This window comes from Asterias amurensis, chromosome 11, assembly GCF_032118995.1.
Source record: "Asterias amurensis chromosome 11, ASM3211899v1".
NCBI classification, from domain to species: domain Eukaryota; kingdom Metazoa; phylum Echinodermata; class Asteroidea; order Forcipulatida; family Asteriidae; genus Asterias; species Asterias amurensis.
This window is the reverse complement of record NC_092658.1, coordinates 16,825,807-16,841,527: the sequence shown is the minus strand read 5'-3', so window position 1 is coordinate 16,841,527 and position 15,721 is coordinate 16,825,807. Positions and strand designations below refer to the sequence as shown.

The window sequence follows — 15,721 nt, the reverse complement described above, 5'->3', positions numbered from 1 at the left end:
CATTTGATTTCAAAACCTCAGATTTAGAATTTGAGGTCTCAAAATCAAGCATCTGAAAGCACACAACTTCGTGTGACCATGGTGCAACAAGGGTGTTTTTTTCCTGTATTAATATCTCGCAACTTCGACGACCGATTAAGCTCAAATTTTCACAGGTTTGTTATGTTATGCATATGTTGAGATACACCAACTGTGAAGACTAGTCTTTGACAATTACCAAAAGTGTCCAGTGTCTTTCAACGAAGTAATACAAAATCTTTAGATTTTGTAGAGTATTGAGGAAGTATAAACCATAAAAAAGAGATACACTTTGTCTTAGTGCTTACTACAATAACAGCTCTAATGTGCAACTGTGTAGTGCTCTTCTCATTTTTATTCCGGTCGACTGTCAAGTATCAAATACTCTTTGTCCAGTAAAAGATTTGAGCTAAAGGCCCTGCATTCTTGTAGATCCCCCCCCCCCCGAATTAATTCAAGCCCAGGACATGCAGGCCTAAACTTGCTGAGTGGATTTTTAAAAAGTGGCAGGGAGGTTGGGGAAGCAGGAAGAAGAATTGTCCTGGGGTTTCTTTTGAGATGTCTTTTGCCACACCTGGAGGGTTAGAGGAGGTGGTTTTGATGGGGGCTTGTATGGACTGGAGGAAATTTGATCTTTTTTTTGATCACAGAATCAATCCGTTGGGAATGAAATATTATTTTAGAAAGATCCACTGTACTGCTGGTCAGAGTTCACACTAACTGAAGAAGTCCTACAGTCACTTTTATTTCCCAAACTCATATGCAGTACTGACCAAAATGCAGGGATCACATTACAAGGGATCCTTCCTTGGATTGCACACGTTTGGCTATGTAAAGATCACTTGCATAAGATCTCTTCATTTCACTGTACTTCTGAAGATGTTACTTAATGTATACTTAACCTTTTCAGTTCCGAAACTTCCTCCTTAAATTTCAGCTAATATTATGTTTGAAGGAAGTAATATTGTACACCTTGTTAAATAATATTTCTGTTCACAGTGACACTTCTGAACTGTGGTTGGGCGGAGATTTGTCTTGAAATTCCGCAAGCCTGTGTTTTCAATCTTGAGTAAAATATTATCAGGCGCTGCTTAAAGGGGCTGGACACCTTTGGTACTTGTCAAAGACCAGGCTTCTCACTTGGTGTATTTTAACATTATAGTATAAAGTAACAAACCTGTCAAAATTTGAGCTCAGTTGGGCATCAAAGTTGCAAGAGATTAATGGAAGAAAAAACACCCATGTTGTGTGCTTTCAGATGCTTGATGTCGGGCCCTCAGCTGAGGTCTCAAATTCTATTCAAATATTTTAGTGAGAAATTACTTCTTTTTCAAAAACTACGTTACTTCAGAGGGAGCTGCTTCTCAAAATAACACTATCAACCGCTCTCCATTGCTCGTAAACGATTAAGTTTTTATGCTAACAATTATTTTGAGTAACTACAAATAGTGTCCAGTGCCATTAAAGGTGTGGGGTCTGCAGTTGTGTAAGCCTATTGCAATATCAATTATTCCCTCTCTTGAAAATTGTTTAATTGAAAGCTCTGGGAAAACAAGCATTGTTAAATACATTGCACTTTTAAGTCATGGCTGACTGGTTAATCTGATCATGAAGGTAGAAATCTGATTGAACCTCTGGTAGAAGGTGATAATTGCAAATAAACATAGCTAGATTCACAACTCATTCCATAATTTATTTTGACCACTGAAGTGAAATATTGACGGGTGAACGCTTCATGCATTTTGCTGCAACACAGAGCATGCAGTTGGTTCTCTAACCTCTACATGAGTTTGTAGGTAGCTGAAAATTTACCCAGGGCTCGAATTTTGCACTGGACCACTGGCAGGGGTCCATGACACTGCATTCATAGAGCAATGAATCACCTAAGTATTTCTTCTTATGCATATCTCCCAAGGCAATGCAAATTGACGGTTATCATAGATGCAGCTGCACTGCCAAAGTATAGATAGACTGTGTCAAATCAAGCCCAAGAGCTATAGGTCTGGTTTGCACATTCCTCTCTTTGTATTGTGCAGCCATACACAAATTCATTTGTCCCTCGTGTGTTTATACTTCAACTTTTTTTGCAACAGGTCCCTTTGGTTTTGTTCGCGTTTTTCCAACTATGGACCTTTCCCGAACTATGGACTCTATTGTCCTCTTTTGTTACAGGTCCCTGATTTTTGAGCGTGTGTACTTACTCTGTAAAAACAGGTGTGTGGACGTGTTTAGGTCCACACAGTGTTTCAAATTCCTACACACATTCTACTGTTCGCATCCCTGTGGAGACATCCTTTGTACTCTCCTTTGTCCCTGTAGTTAAAGACACTGGACACTATTGGTATTTATCAAAGATCAGTCTTCTCACTTGCTGAATCTCAACATATGCATACAAAAAAAAACTGTGAAAATTTAAGCTCAATCGGTCATCAAAGTTGCCTAGTTGCGAGATAATAATGAAAGAAAAACACCCTTGTCACACGAAGTTGTGTGCTTTCAGATGCTTGATTTTGAGACCTCAAGTTCTAAATCTGAGGTCTCAAAATCAAATTTGTGGAAAATTACTTCTTTCTCGAAAACTACTCCACTTCAGAGGGAGCCGATTCTCACAATTTATTATACTACCAACCTCTCCCCATTACTCGTTACCAAGTAAGGTTTTATGCTAATAATTATTTTGAGTAATTACCAATAGTGTCCACTGCCTTTAAGAACATCCGATAGACTTTGTACTCAAAATTCCTCATGGAGCAACCCAGGTCTTAAGAATACAGACCCTTTCCCCCCTTTTTCCGATTTGTTCCCGGTTTCCATTAGGTAGTGAATATGAAATGACTGTGTGGACCTCTGTTGTTCTAAGGTCCACACTTTGTAAATGATGTTTCAACCAGAATGTTGTCGGTCAGAGTTGGGTTGTTGATGGGTTCATTTACCATCAAGTCACAAGAATTTCAGAATATGTCCGTCCCTGTTTAAGAAGATGCTTCCAGACGGCAAGGATTAGGTGTAGTGCATTTCCTGATGGGGTCGATTTCACAAAGATAGTCCAAACTTAGGACTAGTCATTGGAATGATTAAAAACAAAAGGCTAGTCCTAAGCCAGGACGAGTCACTCGTCCTAACTCGAGATGAGACTAGTCTTAACTCTTCGTTGAATCCACCCCCTGGAGCCGTAAGGCTTCCTTTAAGCTTCTTGCGTAGAGCTCTTTGTAGTAAGCCTTAAGAAATCGTCTTAAGGGAAGTTGGAGGCGATGTTGAATTTGATAAGGAAGGATCCGAGGGAAAAGGAAGCATTGTCCGAGAGAGGATTTAATCAAATATTACAGAGGAACATTATTTGATTTGCACTGAGCCAAACAAGATTATCAGTCAATCATTTGAAAGGAGAGTCTTGAGAAATATATAATATGTAAAGTTTGATTAGCTCTTATTCTGAAATTGAAATGTATCGAGCACTGTGAAACGTGATAGAGGACAATATGTATACGAAGGCACGTATTTGGATTTAAAATAAAGAGCACAAAAAGTGAAAAATTAGAGTGCACACACATAAAAAGAAATCAATATGTGGAGTCAAGTGTTAAAAGAGAGCTAAAGCAACATTCATAAATACCCCAGATAGTTTCTCTACTCCTATTGGTGGAGAGCGCGTCACGTTGGGGTGTTTAAACGGTTGATAATGATCAGTGTTTATAACCGGCTGGCTTCCGCGTGTCAGGTGCACAAGATTATCACGCAATAGAATTCATAGCTAGTAACAGCGTGTAATCTACTTCTAAGCGCGCACGTAATCTATTTCTAAAAGCGCGTGCGTACACACAACCCACGCGCAACATACTCTTCACAAAGTTACATTGTTTTTATTTAAATCAGCTAGAATCATGTCTCCCCCCACAAAAAAGTCCAACCATGTATAATTTATAACATAAATAACAGTGTAAATTTTTACTGGCAGAGTAAAACAAAATTTGCCTCTTCAGGCTCCTTTTTCCAGGGCATATTGTTTTCAAATCATACATCATATTTAGTTGATATAATATTGAGACCCAGGAAATTGGAAATCCAATTGAGATTGGTTGTTGCCCTAAATAATCCTAGTGGCTATAGCTCGAATGCATTGTTCGTGAGCAGTAAATGGATGTACGTGTTTGCAACTCCAAAAATTGCATTGGATAATTGAAATAATAAATCAAAAAATATAAATTGCAAAAAAAAAAAAAAAATTGAAAATCCTTTCGATATTGGTTGTTGCCCTTATCTCAGTGAATGTAGCTTCAACGCATGGTTCGTGAGCAGTAAACGGGTGTACGTGTTTGCCCTTACAAAAATTGCATTGGATAGATGAAATATATCGACAAATTCTAACAGATTAAAACAAATTTTGCTTCTGGAGGCTCCTTTTCCCTAGGCATGTTGTTTTCAAGTCATATGTATTTGGTTGATATTAGATTGAGACCTAGAAGCGGGAAATCCAATCGAGATTGGTTGTTGCCCTAAACCTAATGGATGTAGGAGCTTCAATGCAATATGTGTGTTGTAAACGGTTGTACGTGTTTGTCATTACAAAAATTGCAATGGATAAATAAAAATTTCGCACAAATATTTGCAAAATGATTAACAAAATTTGCTTCTTGAGGCGCAGAAGAAAAGTGTTGTCAGCTAATGTACCTATAAATTGATATGATATGTTTTTGTGTTTTACCCATTCACTTGTGTGTTTATATGGACTGTATACTCAGTAATTCTCCAAGTCCTTTAAAGACACTAGACACTATTGGTAATTGTCAAAGAACAGTCTTCTCACTTGTTGTATCTCAACATATGCATAAAATAACAAAACCTGAAAATTTGAGCACAATCGATCATCGAAGCTGCGAGAAATTAACGAAAGTAAAAATCACCCTTATCACACATAGTTGTGTGCTTTCAAATGCTTGATTTTGAGACCTCAAATACTAAATCTGAGGTCTCGAAATCAAATTTGTGTAAAAGTACTTCTTTCTCGAAAACTTCATTACTTCACAGGGAGCCGTTTCTCACAATGTGTTATACTATCAACCTCTCCCCATTACTCGTTACTAATAATTATTTTGAGTAATAACCAATAGTGTCCACTGCCTTTAAACAAAAATCCACAGGCATATCTCAGGTTTTATTCAAACCCACTAAAGTGTATCTCATTCTTTCTGGAGCTGATAACTGATTGCTATCAAGGCAGTTGGAATCCTGTACTTTAGCAAGGGGTAGTGAAATGATTTTAATAGAATTTGCATTGGGGATAAAGAATATTATATTATTATAATTAGTATAATTGTAATGATTTCATAATGGTTTTATTATAGCAAGGAGGAGGCATCAGTGCGCTGTAGAAAGAAAATTAACCGAAATGTACAAAATGTATTTAAAATAGCACAATAAAAGTATACAATCGATCAAACACTGGAGAGACTTTACAGGTACAGTTTAAAATGGATACAAAACAGCATTAACAGTAAACATTAAAAATTAGTTGTTATAAGCTCAAAGCAATTGCCAGAATTGTATTACCAGATGGACAAATTGCAAGCATGGCAAAAAGAAGCAATTAAAATGAGCAACGCTGTATTGCTGATGCTTATTTAAAACAACTCTGTTTTTAGTTGGGATTTGAACTGACTGTAAACTGTTGTTAAAGGGTTTGAGTAATTTTTGTACAACACAAAACACAATCTCAATGTCTATTGGTAGAAATCTTTCCTTGAAATATTACTTACTGAGGTGCTGTAGTTTTTGAGAAATGAGTAAAAGAATATCACTATAATAATTATTGTCTCAGTGGGCCGAAAATTATTTTAGCGTGTACACATGTACATGTTTATTGGATTTATGCGATTCTCCTGAAAACATTGCTCTGTGATTTTGTCCTTTTTACTCACAAACTTGATGACTAACCAAAGCTAAAACTTCTACAGGTAGGCCAAGTTATATTTAATACACAGTGAGAAGAGATCAATGTCATGGTTAAAAACTTGCTCTAAAAAAGGTATGAAAACTCTTTGACAAATACTTTCAAGCTTTGAACCCCAAACACTTGAGATTCACACACCTAGAGGTTTTATTTGAATAGATGCGTGAGTCACACTCGGCTCTTTTCTTCATTTGGCAGCACGGTACATGTCAGACTATGTTTATTGCCTCCTGATCAGATTTCGCCACCACGGTCCAGGTTGGTTTTCCTGCATAATGCATAATATCAGATTCTTCAATCAGTCCTTAGAGGTTACATGTGGAAATACTGAGCAGGATATGAGAGAAGGGGAATGTGTAGCCATGGGGCTAGAGTGAAATATATTCATCTCTTTTCAAACTCCGAAACAAATGTGTGTAACACTTGGTTTTTAAGTCCCGCATAGGGAAACTGACTTGGAGATGCAACGGGGCTCTAGTTCAGTTGGTAGAGCGCTGGCATATTAATCTGGAGGTTGTTGGTTCAATCCTGCTCTAGTCAACTTTTCTTTGTTCAACCCCAAACCACTTGATGTTTACTACATAAAAGTAGCAATTTTATAAAAGGTGTTTAATCACCCGAAGGCTGAACTGGGAGACGCAACATAGGACTAGATAGCTCAGTTGGTAGAGCGCAGGCACGTTAACCTGGAAGTCGTTGGTTCAAATCCCACTTGAGTCAAGTTTTCTTTGTTCAACCCCAAATCACTTGATGCTTATTAGATGATAGGATCAATTTCATAAAGCTGTTTCACAAAACAAATAACCCAAAACATTTCATTAAACTTGACAAAACAAATAACCCAAAACATTTCATTGCCACAAGGGAAACTGACTGGGAGATACAACATGTAGGGCTAGATAGCTTAGTAAGTAGAGTGCTAGCATGTTAAACTGGTGGTCGTTGGTTCAAATCCCGCTTTAGTCAACTTTCTTTTGTAAAACCTCAAATCACTTGATGTTACTTACATAATAGGAAAAATTACATAAAGGTGGTTTAAACTTGACACAACAAGTTATAAGTGAGCAACCACACCAAAAATTGCATATAGCATGGTATTTTAGCTGTTAAATTGTTTCTTTCAAATTTTTGTTTGTGCTGAAAATGTGCCCATTACCATCCAGGGGCCAGTTGCAAATGGCATAAAACTTTCTGAGCAGAGAAAATTATGGTTACCATCCAAAATATTTAGCATGTAAAACTTGAGAATTGACACGCTTGCATGTACACAGGCCTATCCTGTCCGCTAATGTGGCAGTCAAAATGGACATAAAGGAATAACTAACTCCCCAATACATGTAGGTGGAAAAGCTAGACAAATAGGGCCCATCAAGCTGTAATGCACAAACATTGCTTTGCACAAACAAAAACAGGAAACCCTGCCAAAATATGAGCAGGCATCATAATGTTACAGTTTTTTAACAGGTTTGGAATTTAGCGTTGCTTGAGCTGATTTATATATCACTCATATTTTGTTTAAATCTACATAATATCAATAATATCGATAATACTATTAATATAAACCAACAATAATAAAACAAAAATAATAATAATAGTTCCTTTTTGTTGCTAAAATCCGTCTTTCAGTGAATGCTCGTGGCGCTCCACATTATGAGATGAGCATGGTTATAAATACACAACAGACCTTAAATGTCAATGTGCAAAGTCAATAACCGGTCTTTTATGTTTGAGAATTGTAAATATAAGTACAGGAAAAAACAGACAATAAAGATGCACAATCACTTGCTCATAGTGCATGCATTGATCATAGTAAAATACAATTGATTATATGCAATATTGTCCCAGTATTGACATTGCACTGCAGTGGCCAGCATTAATTAAGCGATTCAGTCAATCCTCTTTGCTGTTTTGTTGGTACATGTTTATATGAACGTGCTTAATGGAATTTTTCAGTTTCCAGGGAGATCGTTATTACAGTCCAAAACAAATTTACTTCATTTTGCACTATGTATATTGGGATTGGGCATTGAGTGCCAATATCTCTGATATTAAGTACAGTGGCTGTTATGTACACCATGGTACTTTCTCTGTGTGTTTTAGGAAAGGGGGCGGGGCTAGTTTCAAAGGGTTCGGCTACCCAGTACGACACAAAACACAGACACAAATGTTCAGAGGTTTGGGTTAACTTATGATAATATGGTAGAAATCTTCACTTAAAATATATCTCGCTGAGGTGTATTAGTTTTTGAGAAAGAAGTAAAACAGTTTTCGTGAAGAAAAAAAATTGTCTTGTGAGACGAAAATTCATTTAGCATGTACAACGGATTTACGTGACTCTCCTGAAAACATTGTTCTATTTTTATTTTTATTTTCCTCAAAAACTTGACGACTCGTGAAGCTGAAACTTCTACAGGTAAATTATATTACATACATCTTCATTCACAGTGAATAGGGATTCATGTCATGGCCTAAAACTTGATCTGCAAAATGTACCAAAAGCCTTTAAAGTGGGGAATTACAAGCAAGATTGAAGAAAGGGCATCAGCTAGGAAGTAAATAGATTCAGCACAGCAAGGATCATAGTGCAGCGATCTTGTTTATCGTTCATGCAAATGTGCACACTGCTTGAAGGGGATGCAGTTTAGGCTGATCTTTGTTTGGATGCAGGATGGAGTGGGATTTGAAGAGGGATTTCTGGCTAGGGGATTGAGTTGAAGGGTTTGTTCGATAAGCCATTTGTGAGTTATTTGATTAATGTCTGGTACAATGACTTGCTTAGTCACAATGTACCGCTCACATTTGAATTCCTTATACTATAAAGACAGTTGCTATGACTAATGGTTTGGGAACAGCCTTTACACCTCCATATGAGCAAACCCTGATACACATTCATTCGGAACTGTTTATAGCTAGCATGTGCTTTTATTCCCCCAACATCTTTTTCTTCTATGTTACTCAACACCAACTTGTTTGAACTTGAACAAGATTGGTATACTCAACCCTGGCTTTGATAAGCTCTTGTTGTTTGAACCAACAGGCCCCAATCCTTCTGAATCCTTCACTTTGACAAATGGATATAACATCATTGTACATGTACATGCAAGGTGTGAGTCTTGTTTTTCTTTCCAACTTTATTTGGAATAAATTTATTTGATTGGAAGGGGTTCACCCGTTGTTCCTGGTTTGAATAATGGACAACCTCTCAAGTACCCATCAGAAATTGTAACTCTTTGACATAATTGTTAAAAAATCTCTTAAAACTTATTTGTGTCAGATGTAATATATTGTAGTTTACATTGTAAGTTCCATTGGTTTTGCTCTTTTCAGCGCTTTGATCTTGATGAAAAGGCCCTTTTCATACACGTATGTTCTGTTGTATGATTGGCAGCATAATGCGCCACAGCACCTTGTAAACCATTGTAAGAAATAGCCCTCATACTTCAACATATGACTACACATACCTTATACTGTAGGAACAAACCGAGCGCTTTGAGATGCCCATCATGAGTAGATCAAGCACTATCAGAATTTAGTAGTATTGTTATTATTATTAAGGAAGTCAAGACCTTTGCAACATAATTACAAATTTAGTATACATTCGGTATAATTTTGCAACTTGATAATTTTATGTACTATTTCATAGTTTTTGATGTGGGGGGCTGTGAAATATTAGCAGCATTGTTTAGCGTTTTAAATGCTGCTAATATTTTCACAGCCCAATAGTTTTGTGCTCATTGTTTAGCATGGTCAGCTCTCCTCTACTGTTAAAAAATTCAATTCACATAGTACTGTAGGACATGCACAGCAGCTCGCTACAAATTATTTGCATAATATCAGAAATCCACTTAAATTGATCTGGAGTCTGTGCTTCAGATGCGTTGGAGTGTGTTGTGCTGTCATTTAATAAGAGGGTTTGACGTTTCAACTAAGTTTCAAGTTTCACCAGAGCTGCTGGAAATTCCAGTGAACCTTTGAAGCATACATTTGATTATACGCAAGAGAGAGTGAGCGTGAGAGAAAGAGTACAGAGTATATGCACCATCGCGGGGGAGACTTTTCCTTTAAAGGCATGGACACTATTGGTCAGGTAGTTATTCAAAATAACTGTTAGCACAAAAACTTACTTAGTAACGAGCAATGGAGAGCTGTTGATAGTATAAAACATTGTGGGAAATGGCGTAACATAGTTTTTGGGAAAGAAGGTGTTTTTTCTTCCATTTGAGAAAGAAGGGTGTTTTTTCTTCCATTTTCTCTCTCCACTTCGATGACCATATTGAGGTCAAATTTTCACAGGTTTGTTATTTTATGCAAATGTTGAGATACACCAAATGAGAAGACTGGTCTTTGACAATTACCAAAGGTGTCTCGTGTCTTTAATGTCACCTCACCTGAAAATTGACTGTGAACGCAGGAGCTCTGCCGAACATTGTGTTTAATCAGTATCGTGTAGGAAGCAAAATGTGTGTAACATGATGCAGTGATTCAGATGAATTGGTCTGCCGCTGGCTGTAAGATCTTCGTTGAAGAGGTTGTTGAAGAGAGGAGTTTTGAAATTTGAGTGCGTGGTGTACCTTGAAGTTTGACAGCAGACGCTCTCTGTACAATCCCTATTAAAAATTATAGCAAAGAAATTTGTCAAGCAGAATTTTCTGCCAAACAGCTTTATGAAATTGGGTCTTGCCGTCAGTTGTTTCAAGTGGCGGAGTGATGTAACAGCTGATTTAGATTCAATGTTGCAGTCAATCAGTCCCAACCTCGTTTTTCTCTCAAATAAAACATTGGGTGGGATGGTATTGAAACAAGGTAGGAAGGGAATGCAATCTAACCTATAAAGTTCAATAATTCAGCACTGTAGGAGCATCATAAGAAATTGAAAACCCAGGCCATTCATTTTCAATTTCCGACTCAAGCCAGCAGGCTAAACTGCTCTACCCGGCAACATCCATTTATGCATCAATCTGGAAATGGAAAACATGCATGGTCACTTTCAATTCACTTACCGGCTGTTTTATAGCATTACCATTTTAACATTTTAAAGCCCAACTTTGATGCCCTTGGGCAAATTTTCTCCTTATGTAAAGAATAATTCAATCTTTTATCTGTGTGTGGTTTGAATGTCTTTTAAAATTGTAAATTCTTAATGCAGTTCGGTTGTTGGATCGCAAATTTTTGAGTGTTTTTTAATAAACCATAAACCATGTTTGGATGGGATGAGAAAATGCAGGATTGCAAATCCATTGTGAACACATTCACACCTACATTGTACTTTGCAAATCTTCTTGATGATTTGTGAAATGCATGGTTACACACATTTTGTTTCTAACATAAGAAGAAACTATAAATAAATAGTAAACTTGCGGGTACAACCATGTGGAAATCTCTTAGGGTGAGTGTTGGCTCTGAAAAGAGCCGGTTTGGTCTCGACGTTTCGAACAGTATACTCTGCTCGTCGTCAGGAGAATGACAAGCAGAAATGTGGAGACCAAACCGGCTCTTTTCAGAGCCAACACTCACCCTAAGAGATTACCACATGCTTGTACCCGCAAGTTTACTATTTATTTATAGTTTCTTCTCATTCTCCACACCATGCAAAGCTTCAAACAATACTTAGCTTTTATGAAATTGGGTCCCTGTTTGTTATAAACCCAGCTTGTGAAAAATGTGTTTAATATTTTCATGAACCAATGGCTCTGTGTTTGTTGGTTTATCTTCCCGTCATGGGAACCAGCAAACCCCCACAATGGGATTAAAGACAAAGCTGGCAATAGCCAATCGCTATCACAAGAACTTAGGTTCAAAATATATTATTATGAATTGCACAAATCAAAAAAGTGTGATAGAAAGCAATACTAAGTCTAGTTGTTGTGAAATCAGCAGTTAGCTTGGTAGGATTTGAACCCAGAACCCTTATCAAGGACTTAATAGGGTCCACGGTTTCCTGTCCCACTACCAGGAATAGATGCTCCTTATTAGTCACTGACTCCATCCAATGTTATTGGATTCATTCACCCATTACTTTATTTTATTACTTTATTATTTTATGTACCTATCACAGATGGCACTAGGTGTAATTGTTGTTGGCAGGGGCGTGGTTGTCTTAACTGTTGGTACTGCATATTAGCTTTAGACTTGAAGGAAGCTGCCATTCGACCTGCTCTCTCGAGTTTTCTTAGCTCAACTTGTAGCTCATGGAATGTCACTTCACTGTCTCTAGTCGCTGTGTCACCCTATCGTCTCTCTCGCCTCTCGTAAACTGTTGAGTGAGCATTCGGTTTCTTTTGGTGGAAGTGTGGAGGCCGAGCGGTTAAGAACACAGAATTCAAACTCTGGTGTTCCTGATCAGCAAAGAGTGTTGGTTCGAATCCCCAACGCTGACACTTGTGTCCTTAAGGAAGATACTTAACCATTGCTTCGTCCTTTCAGATGGGACGTAAAGCCGTTGGTCCCATGTGTTGTGTAAGCGCATGTAAAAGAACCCATCGAAAAGATGCCCCGGTGTTCCTGGCTTGATTGGCAGCATATTGCGCCACATCACCTTGTGAACCATTACATGGTGCTAAGGATAAGGTCTCATAATTCAAACTTTGTCCTACTCCTTGCAGTAATAATAACTGGCACTTTGTATCCTTTGACAGAAGGAGCATTATAAATACGGTTATTATTATTATGTTCCCTTCATTGCATCTTGTAAAGTAATTGTTGTTACAAAAGCTCTTGTTTTTTTCTTTTGTATATTTTAGTTAGTCTTCCAGTGCCACCATCACCTTCCTTGTTTTATATGCATTTATTGTTACTGCGTGAATGGGCTTTTGGAAATAATGTTATTTTCATGAAGTACAATAGGAGGACATTTTGTTTGTGGTTATTTTCAAGTTCAAACTTGATGGTATCCCAACACATGCACAACATAGCAAATCTGTGAAAATTTGGGCTCAATCGATCATCAAAGTTGCAAGAGAATACTGAAAGAAAAAAAAAAACCCTTGTTGCACAAATTTGTGTGCTTTCAAATGCCTCAAAAAAGGCTTCATGCCTTAACTCTTTTATTATTTGAGTGAGAAATTACCTCTTTCTCAAAAACTATGTTACTTCAAAGGGAGCCGTTTCTCACAATGATTGATACCTTCACAACAGCTCTACATTGCTTGTTACCTAGTAAGTTTTTTATTTTAATGCCCAGTGCCTTTAAAGAAACTGATACCACAAACCTGAGCAGCCCGCCACTCATCATGTTCGGATCCAGAAGGCTTACAAATAAAGACTGATTACCCAAGTACAAATGTAGAATCGGACACATGTCTTGAGAAGACATGTCTTGAGAAGACATGAATTATTGTTGTAAGGTTAAAAATTATCCCCATAAGAGACTCTTGAGAAAGGTTGAGCAGCTGAGACAGACGACATTTGAAATTTAATTTGAAGCTCCAAGGAGTCTCCGTTTCCACCTCTGATATTCGAGGCATCCACAGCGAGAGATTCAAATCCATTTAAAATGTGTGATTGGTCGTGCTTTAACTGCGGATCAGACACGAGCAGATTAATTCAAATTAATTAAGTCATACTCAAAGCTGTTAACCATTACATGGAATACTTCAAAACGTAGCTCAGATACTTCCTTAAGGCAACGGAGGCGACTGCCTCCATGCACCCTGGTCATTGCCTTGGTGCCCTTAATGCTACAGTTAAATTTTACAAATTCTTCATAGGGTGCTCTTTACCAAGGAGAAAATGCATCGGTACCCCTGCCCTTTCAAGGCCTGGTAGCTCCACATTCCTTGCAGGAAAGAATACTGAGCGCTTTGATATGCCCCTTTGGGATGTGATTATGCACTGTATAAGAACCTAGTATTATTACAATACTTTTTTCAAATCTAACTCACAAAATGGCTCATTGATACAAATGACAGATTGTACACATCCTATTGACCCAATTCACCTGACGTCGTCATCAGAATAATCTTAGATGCACCATACCGGTTGGCAATCTCACTGTGCGTTATTCAGGGAAGTGCGCACTTTAGGCGACGCAGCGTTTACACGTAAACCTATTGCCCACCAAAATGGTGAGCATGGCACAGTCGCCGCGTGTGACCTGCGTGCAAGGGGTCAATAGAGGGAAAAACTCATTGATCAGTAGAGAGACATACTCATTGATCAAAGACAACATTGATAACACACATGCAGATATATAACCAGTGCATTCAACAATGGAAGATGACATGTGTAATTGGCCTCAAAGGCAAAGTATACATTTGGCTTTTGGAACCATTTTGATTGTTTCAATCCTATAGAAATGGACATGTATACAGTAAAACTAATATACGAAAAGGAAAAGGCAGTTAGCGCTTTTGAGATATCGTAAGTTATCGTAGGTAGTTGAGATCTCAGGCTTTAAAGAATCGGGTCATGAAAATCATTAAATTGTTCAGAGGCATTATTTCAGAAACTGAATAACTGAGCTGTTGTATTTAAATACTTTTGGTTCTGTCATATAATAGATTTACGGCACTTAAAGATATTTGAGCAAAGGTATTTGTTACCTAAGATGATGCCTTGTGCATTCCAGACGAGACAGCTTTTGCATCTTAGATGATACCTAATGTTTTTGTAGTTCAATATTTAAAAAAATGTGGACTATGTGAAGCAGCGAGGGATGTCCAAAACAGTGGCATACAGGAAGTTTGCGTTCTGAATTGGAGGTTGCTTATATCCAGGCCTGGAATTTCATCTTTGAGAGGACAAAAAAAAAAAATCATTTTGTAAAGGGCACTTCAATAGATTCTTGAATTGAAGTCTATTGGAAACTTTTTTATTGGGGGGGGGGGGGCACCAAGGCAAAGACAAGGGCAACAGAGATTGTGACTGAGCAAATCCTATAGTAGGTTGTACTTCACCCTGCTGTTGAAAACTTATGTCGTGGCCATGGTGTTACCGCAAACTTAATCCCCCACCATGCAAGTTTTTAAATCCTATCCATGTACATGGTGTAACTGTTAAATCTTACTTGTACAATAATGTATAGTATATCTTTTGAGTGGGTGTTGGCTCTGAAAAGAGCTGGTGTGGTCTTGACGTTTCGAACAGTATACTCTGCTCGTCTTCAGGAGAAATGCACCATGCACAGTTTCAAATCATGTACATTGTGATTACCCAATTTTAGGTTAGACTGTTCTCTCCTCCTATCTTTGTTTTCCTTTCCTGATAGAAAGATAGAGATAGAAATGTTTTCGCCATTTCAGCTGTCCAAAACGATTGTATCTCCTAAGTCTGAAAAAACCCAGGGATGATGGTAGAATGCTAAAAATGCTAAACTGCTTGGCAGCACTGTGAAATACGGCCCCAATCAGATTTGTTTTGAATCAAGAGGGAGTGTTGAGTTACCCGATGCTGGAGGATGATGGTAAATAGAGGAAAGTACTTTGTTAGAAAAAGAAAGTCTGAGAGGAAATTTGAGAGACAGTGAATTTGTTGCTGGTACATCAGGCCTGGAACTATACGCAGGCCACAGAAGCCCTGTCCTCCGTTGCCCCTGGTCTTGGCTTTGGTGCCCTTCAAACGTTTCCCATTGACTTTAAGATTTTCCAATGGAAGTGGGGCCTGGTACTTCACGGAGGTCATTGCCTTGGTGCCCATGGCATGCTCCAGTCTAAATTTACAATTTCATCATGCATTGTAGGGTGCCCTTTACCTGGGAGAAAATGCGTTGGTGCCAGTGCCCTTTCAAAAAAATGCAGGCATGGCTGCTCTTTAAAAAAT

The 15,721-nt window shown here is 37.9% G+C and overlaps 1 protein-coding gene across 2 annotated transcripts in view; it reads left to right on the top strand.

Moving 5' to 3' along the window:
• The window catches only part of LOC139943868 (hexosaminidase D-like), a 77,110-nt gene that overhangs the window by 16,566 nt on the left and 44,823 nt on the right, over positions 1-15,721 (top strand). The gene's annotated exons all lie outside the window — the stretch shown is intronic.